This window comes from Marmota monax, unplaced genomic scaffold, assembly GCF_021218885.2.
Source record: "Marmota monax isolate L192 unplaced genomic scaffold, Marmota_monax_Labrador192_F-V1.1 WCK01_AAM20220418_F8-fsc00228, whole genome shotgun sequence".
In the NCBI taxonomy this organism is placed as follows: Eukaryota; Metazoa; Chordata; class Mammalia; order Rodentia; family Sciuridae; genus Marmota; species Marmota monax.
Genome location: NW_026695240.1, coordinates 54,757 through 61,890, shown reverse-complemented (window position 1 = coordinate 61,890; position 7,134 = coordinate 54,757). Strand labels below are relative to the sequence as shown.

Here is a 7,134-nt window from a genome sequence, read left to right as displayed (position 1 = left end):
ATTCTTACAAATGAATTTTATTGCTGCTTTTTCTAATTCTGTGAGGAATGCCATTGCTATTTTGATGAGAATTGCATTGAATTTCTATAGTTCTTTTTGTAATGTGAAGGTTTTGACAATATTAACTCTGTCCAAGAACATGGGAGGATTTTCCATCTTCTAGGGTCTTCTTCAATTTCTTTCTTCAGTGTTCTTAAATTTTATTTTAGAGATCTTTCACCTCCTTGTTTAGATTAATTCCCCAATTATCTTTTTAAGGTTATTTTGAATGGCTTAGTTTTCCTGATTTCTTTCTCAGTATAATCACTGTTGGAGTATAATAATTTATGAATGTTGATTTTTTTTGTCCTATAGATAGAGGATCATGTCATCAGTGAACAGAGATAGTTTGACTTCTTTCCTATTTTTATCCTGTTAATTTTCTTTTGTTGTCTAATTGCTCTGCCTTGAGTTTTAAGAACTATAGTAAGTAGATGTAGTCAGTGTGGACATACTTGTTTGTGATTTTAGAGAAAATGCCTTTAGTTCTTCTGCATTCAGTATGATGTTGGCTTTGGGCTGGTCATATATAGCTTTTATAATGTTAAAATAAGTTCCTTCTATGACCACTTTTTCTGGCATTATAACATGAGTGGGTGATGGATTTTATCAAAGGACTTTTCTGCATCTGTTGAAATCATCCTATTATCCTTGTCCTCAATTCGAATTGAGTGGAGAATTAAATTTATTTATTTGTTGAACCATCCTTGTATCCCTGGAATGAGTCCCACTTGATCATGGTGTATTATCTTTCTGATGTGCTTTTGAATGTGGTTTGCTAATATTTTATTGGTTTTTTTTTGCATGCATTTTTATTAGGGATATTGGTGTGTAGTTTTCTTTATGTGTCTTTGTTTGGTTTTGGAATCAGGGTTATACTGGCTTCATAGAATGTATTTGGTAGGGTTCCCTCACCTTCCATTTCATGGAATAGTTGAGAAAGTCTGATTTAGCTTTCCTTTAAAACTCTGGTAGAGCTTGGTGCAAACAAAATAAAATAAAACAATTCTTAATGTGAGAAAAATGGCATTTCCACTAAGGTGATCAAAACTGTCGGGTACTCTGTTTCTGTCAGTTGTGGGGTGCTCTATTTCATCCTCTCTATCCCACCATCCAGATTGTCTGGGTTAATCATGGTGCACATGGTTGTTCACATCTGTCATCCCAGCAACTGGCATTTCTCTCAGGCTCTGACTGTCAAGGGGTTAAAATCCTAAGATCTGGAATTTCCTGGCCAGGAACTGTCTGCTAAACCTGAAAAACTCCTGTCCTAAGAAAATGACTCATCATGGTCAATCCTCTGGCACAAAGCCACAGAGAAACTGGGCAGCCCCCAGGCCTACCCAATTCCACCCACTTCCCTGCCTGGTGTCACCTTCATGAGGCAGTTGTACATATTGTCCTTGTCCAGAGAGTTTCCAGTGAAGGGCAGTGGAGTGGGACCTGGAGACAGCTTCTCCTGGAGACTCTTTGCTTCCATATAGATTTCAACACCATTGCACTCAGGCAGGCCAACAAGGCCACCAGAATCATCTGGTATATCCCAAAAATTTACCACGAGAAATTTTTCAACATATTTCCAGGATTAAAGCCTTTTAAATCATTAAGTATCCATTCAGCAAGTGATGCAGGATCCACGAGTTTATTCCTGCTTTCCTGAATGTCCTGGGTGTGATTATGTAACTCCATAAGGTTCAGACTGTTATTATTACTATGACAAAAGCCCATTAGATGACTTTTGACCTTTTCCCAATCCCAGTTGGAAGCAGTATATTTGGCTTCAGCAACACAGTTATACTTAGAACTGGCATGGTATCTAAGCCATTGCTTAAATTTGAGAGCAGCAAGTTCATTTCCAATGTTTATGAGAGTAGCTTTGAAAGCATTTAACTTAGTCTTGATCCTTTCATCAATATTTACCTGATTGTGTAAGGCTTTGGAAATATTTTGAGCCAAATAATTAATGCTTTAGATATTTTTAGATAAGGGCACAGAAGCTGTCATGGTAGAAGCCAAAAAAGATATTAAAGCAACTACTTCGAGTACAATGAGACCAACAATGTGCCAGGGTCTGCTTAGCAGGACATGCATCTGTTGCAAGACTTAACTCCAACATCAGCATTCCATGGTACTGTAATGTTAGCTGGGAATAACAAAGGAGGGTTGGTGAAGAAGGAGTGCCCCTTTCCCTCTATTATATCTGGTGATACAGTTTGTCAGATTACATGTCATACAAGTTACATGAGTTGTGTTTTTCTTTTTAACAGACAAACACATTACACCTATTTATGCCATGAATTTAATTATATCAAATATAGCAGGAATCTACTATGTTGGTCCCATGACAAACATTCTGGCTGTTTAAAAGTAACCTTCGAGGAAAAGACAACATATAGGGGACCCAGAACAGCTAATAAGACTTACATTTCTAGAAATTAATGCATAAGGAGATTGAACACAGACCTACTGGCCATAGCAGGAACCCTCTTTGCAGTTCCTGTCTATAAAGTCAGGCATGGGGCCATCTGTATATTCGAGAAAAATTGGAGGCAGCTGTTAAATGCTATAGATCTGTTTGTATGCCACCATCACTGAAAGTCAAGACATTACTAACAAATTCTCCAGGAGTCAGGAATCCTGACATAGCTATCTCTTTTCAATTCTTGGAGGCCAATCCAAAATATATCCACCACCACTAACAGGAAATTTATGCTGTACTAGCAAGGCATTTGTACATTTCATCCACTTAGGAAAGATACCACATTCTATTGCAGAATGATTAAAGCAGTAAGATATTGGTCGATGTTCCATGGGAATGACTGGCTTATTATGGGCAAGTCCCATTTTAATAACTGTCTGGACATATGATCTCAAGTCCCAAGGCCCGGTATTATTAGCTGTTCTGGGTCCCCTATAAGTTGTCTTTTCCTTGAAGGTTACTTTTAAACAGCCAGCATGTTTATCATGGGACCAACTTATAAGTAGGTTACTGCTATATTCGGTATAGTTAAATTCATGGCATGAATAGGTGTAATGTGTTTGTCTGTAAAACCTCCCATCAAATAAGTATCATTATTAAATACTGGGATGGATTCTCCAGACCGCACAACTGGATGTACTAAAGGTGGATCTGGGAAATAGGTCCAATAAGTTTTCCCATGGATTCCACTAATTACACAAACAAAAAAAGGGGAGGATAGAGCCCCACAAATTGTTTGAGTCATGCTTTCCTTGTTTTAAATTTTTTTTTGTTTTTTTTGCTTTAAATTTTTAAAATTGTGATTCTGAAGGTCGCACTGCTGCTAAAAGACACACGTCTTCCACTGCACAATAAAACTAGTATAGCCACAAACATTGTGGCTGGAGACTTAGGGCTTCTCTGTTTGTTGTTTAACTATCTGTTTAGCCTGATGTGTCAGGTTCTTCAGTTTTTTGAACTGTGGCTCGAGGTCTTCTATGAGACAGTGAACAGCACCTTCAGGTAGCCAGATAGTATGAGCTGCAGCTTCTGGAAAGATACAAGCATAGCCTCTGTCCCATATTATTACTGGGTCTGGTCCCTTCCATTGTCCTATTTATAATCTTTCCACCAAACTAAGCCTAATGGGCCTGTTGTAGTGGAAGACGTGTGTCTCTCAGCAGCAGTGCGACCTTCAGAATCACAATTTAAAAAATTTAAAACAAGGAAAGCATGACTCAAACAATTTGTGGGGTTCTATCCTCCCCTTTTTTTGTTTGTGTAATTGTTGAAAAGAAGAGCTGGTATCAGCTTGAGCATCATTAGCCTTAAATTGTAGAGAATGGCCCAGCACTGCAAAAGTATGTAAACGGTAAAAAACTGACTTAATGAGTATTTTTACTTGGCTGGGAAAGTTAGTAAAAGTCACCTGTTAGGCACGTGAGGATTGCTAAAGTCAATGTTGTTGTTAAGTTAAAGAGGGCACCACAGAAGAAAGAAGCCTTAGCTTCTACCAATACTTAGTTGAGTCACAAAATCATAGGGACTGTATAAATACTGAAAGCCAGCCTTACATCTTGTTTGTCCTATAGGTAATGGCCTTATTATCTTAAATTAACTTAGGTTGTTATATTAGAAATTGTACTTATGTAAGGCATTAACAGATAATAGTTTTAAAGTGTATAAGGAAAATGTACAATGCAATTAACAAGAGTTAAAAAACATATACAATTTGTATAATAGCTATGAATCAAGGAACATAATTTTTTTTGTAATTTTAAACCTTTATATATATATGTGTATATATATATATACTCTTTATTTTAAGGTTATAATAATCTTTATAACAAAAATCTATCTTTTGAACTTAACTTTAAATCAACTTGAATGGTTGATTTAAACATTGAATAAGGTAAGAGGCAGAGTCTTAGCTCAGGTGAGGTGGCCTATTGACAAATCTTAGGTAAGTTGTTTTATTTTTAGCACTAATCTTAGTCTCTTTTTAAAAGTATTATTTTACAAAGGATTTTTTTCCCCAGCTTTAAAAAGTAAGGTTTATTTAACAAGTTTCACTTGGTATAATACATCTAAATGAAAATCAGAATAAAGGAAAGATTCAAATTAAAGCCTCAGAATTTCATACAAACGACATGACCAAGCTTCTAAAGTATTGGTATTACAGCTCAAAATTGTCCCAGATCTTTAAAAAAAAAGTAGACGTGTACACTCATGTGCCTTACAGGATATTAAATCAAAAGCTACAATTAACAAACATGTCAAATGTTTTCACTTTGAAATGTAGACACAGCTCCTATATTTTAGTTTTATAGAAAAGCATGTTTCTCAGCGTGAATCTATAGTTTTCAGTGTATTGTGGTATAAGAGCAACACTTAGCATAAGTGAAACTGCTTTAACCTAAATATGCTTACTGCTTAGGAACACCCCTACAACTTAACTAACTTGAGGAAAGCTGAGAGTTGTTTCAGCAGTTATGGCCAATGCTGAACTTTGTTATTACTTCCTAGATGAATGTTTCAGTGTTCAGAATTACTGAGCTTAAAGTTTGAAAACAATCTTGATTTCCAGTTTACAGTAAGCATGAATCATAAGTCTGTAATGCAAAACTGTCAGCTTAAGTTTTGTTATCTTAAAAAATAGAAAGAAAGGAAGAAAGGAAAGCAAGTTGACCAGGAGTGATCAGAATCAATTTTATTTCCCATTTACCAATCATACTGGATATACTAGACATTTCTCCCATTCTACTGAGCTCCCATAAATGCACATATTTTATATCTGTAGTAGCTGTTTAGTATGCTTTCTCTACCTAAGCAAGGTTTGACTGATAGTCACTGGAGTTTTCCTGCAGAACTTGGTCATAACCACTCACACTGCTCTGACCACCATAGCTACCTCCATAACCACCACTCAGCTGCTGGGTAACAGTACCCCCATAACTAGGCTGGTTTTATAAGGCCATTTCTCCCTCATTTGGCTACCATAAGCACCACCACTTGGCCCTGCTGTAGAATTCAAAAAGAGTTCTACACAGCTGTGATCATAAGCCCCCCCCCACTTGTTCCTGCAGTAGAATTCAAAAAGAGCTCCACATATCTATGTTGCATATTAACTTTATCTTTTGCCATAGCATCTTCATGGGTAGCAAATTCAACATCTGCCTCATGAGTAACTCTGCCATCTGATTCAATTTTAATATATACTCTCATGGGGTTTAAGAGGTAAGAAAAAATTACAAATATCATTCTTGGTGGCTCTGTAAGGTAACCCCCTCATGTGTGCACAATGTCCTGTGGTGCTCTGGAAACTTGACCCACTATCTCCATATCTATGATCAGACATTACTGAGAAACAATAATTGAGGTCTGTTGCAAATCCATTAGACCAGAAGCTATACCCATTATTATAGCCATCATAGTCATCATAGCCTCCATACCCTCCACCACATGCACCCTGCCTCGTCCTCTCAAAACCAGCTCCTCTGCCAATGCTATTATATCTTCTGCCAGCTCCTGGCCTGTCATAAGGACCTACTTGCTGCATAGCCAGGAGCTTTCAAGGGGGGTCATAGTGGGTTCCAACTTCAGCTCTGCTACTGTTGAAGATTTCAATGTACCTGTGCCCTATACTTGTGTTTCTTTAAGACCTTTCTAGCTATCGCCTGTGAAGCAAACTGCACAAAAGCCTGCCCTGTGCTCCACCCCTGAAAGTCCACCGGCAGTGTCATCCCACTTGGCACAATTTCCAACCCTGAAAAGAACTGAACAATCTTTTCCTTGCTACAGCCAAATGGAGTCCTCTAAGCCAGATGAAGCTATCATGGCAGTATCAGGACCATTCGGACCCAATCTATTTCAACACTGTTGCACTTGAATTCTTTAGTATATCTGTGTCACATGGTTTCTCTGTCCTTCAAAGCCAATTTCACTTCCTCTTCAGATTCAAGTTCAACAAATGCTTCATCTGTCTTCTTGGTCTGCCTTCTCTGGTGTAGATGAAACGAATAATTGAGGTGCCACTTTGGATTTTGCAATCAGAGAAGAAATGCATTCCTTTATCAGCTGGGCAGGACTAGGGTAGCCCCCTGTCACCACGAATCCCTCCCCATCTTCGGTGCTCAGCATCGTGGTGACTCTTGGGCTTTTGGTGGCAAGCTTGGCTCCATGCAATTTCAATGTGGCCTTTGACTCTGCTAGAATTCCTTCCAGGAATCTGGTCAACAAAACTACTTACAAAAATGTTTGCTGTAGCGCGAGTAATTTTCCTTCTTCTTCCCTCAAATGCTATAGCAAGACGGTAGAGGATGACCAGAACTACTTCTGCTCATGTAAGAGATAGTTTTTGTATATCATTTTTGAATCAATGTGAATTAGTTAACATCATTTAACATTATATCTGAAACATGAACCAAACAAGTTAAGACAGCTTTTGACCCCCTTTTGTGGAAAAGTGGCAAAATGTTTTTATATTTCATATTGTTGACCTTTCAAATAAACCAGATTCTCTTTATTGTCTGTAAAAACATATTTACATTTACTCCTTAGTGTAAAGAGTAACATAAAACTTTATAACTTATGATAGATTATTTTTATTTAATTGTAAAATATTAAATGACATAAAT

At 37.3% G+C, this 7,134-nt stretch overlaps 1 pseudogene; it reads right to left on the bottom strand.

Annotated features, from left to right (window-relative positions):
• Window positions 1–5,269: 5,269 nt before the first annotated feature.
• LOC124089895 (heterogeneous nuclear ribonucleoprotein H2-like) lies at window positions 5,270–6,637 on the bottom strand (annotated as a pseudogene).
• Window positions 6,638–7,134: the final 497 nt, after the last annotated feature.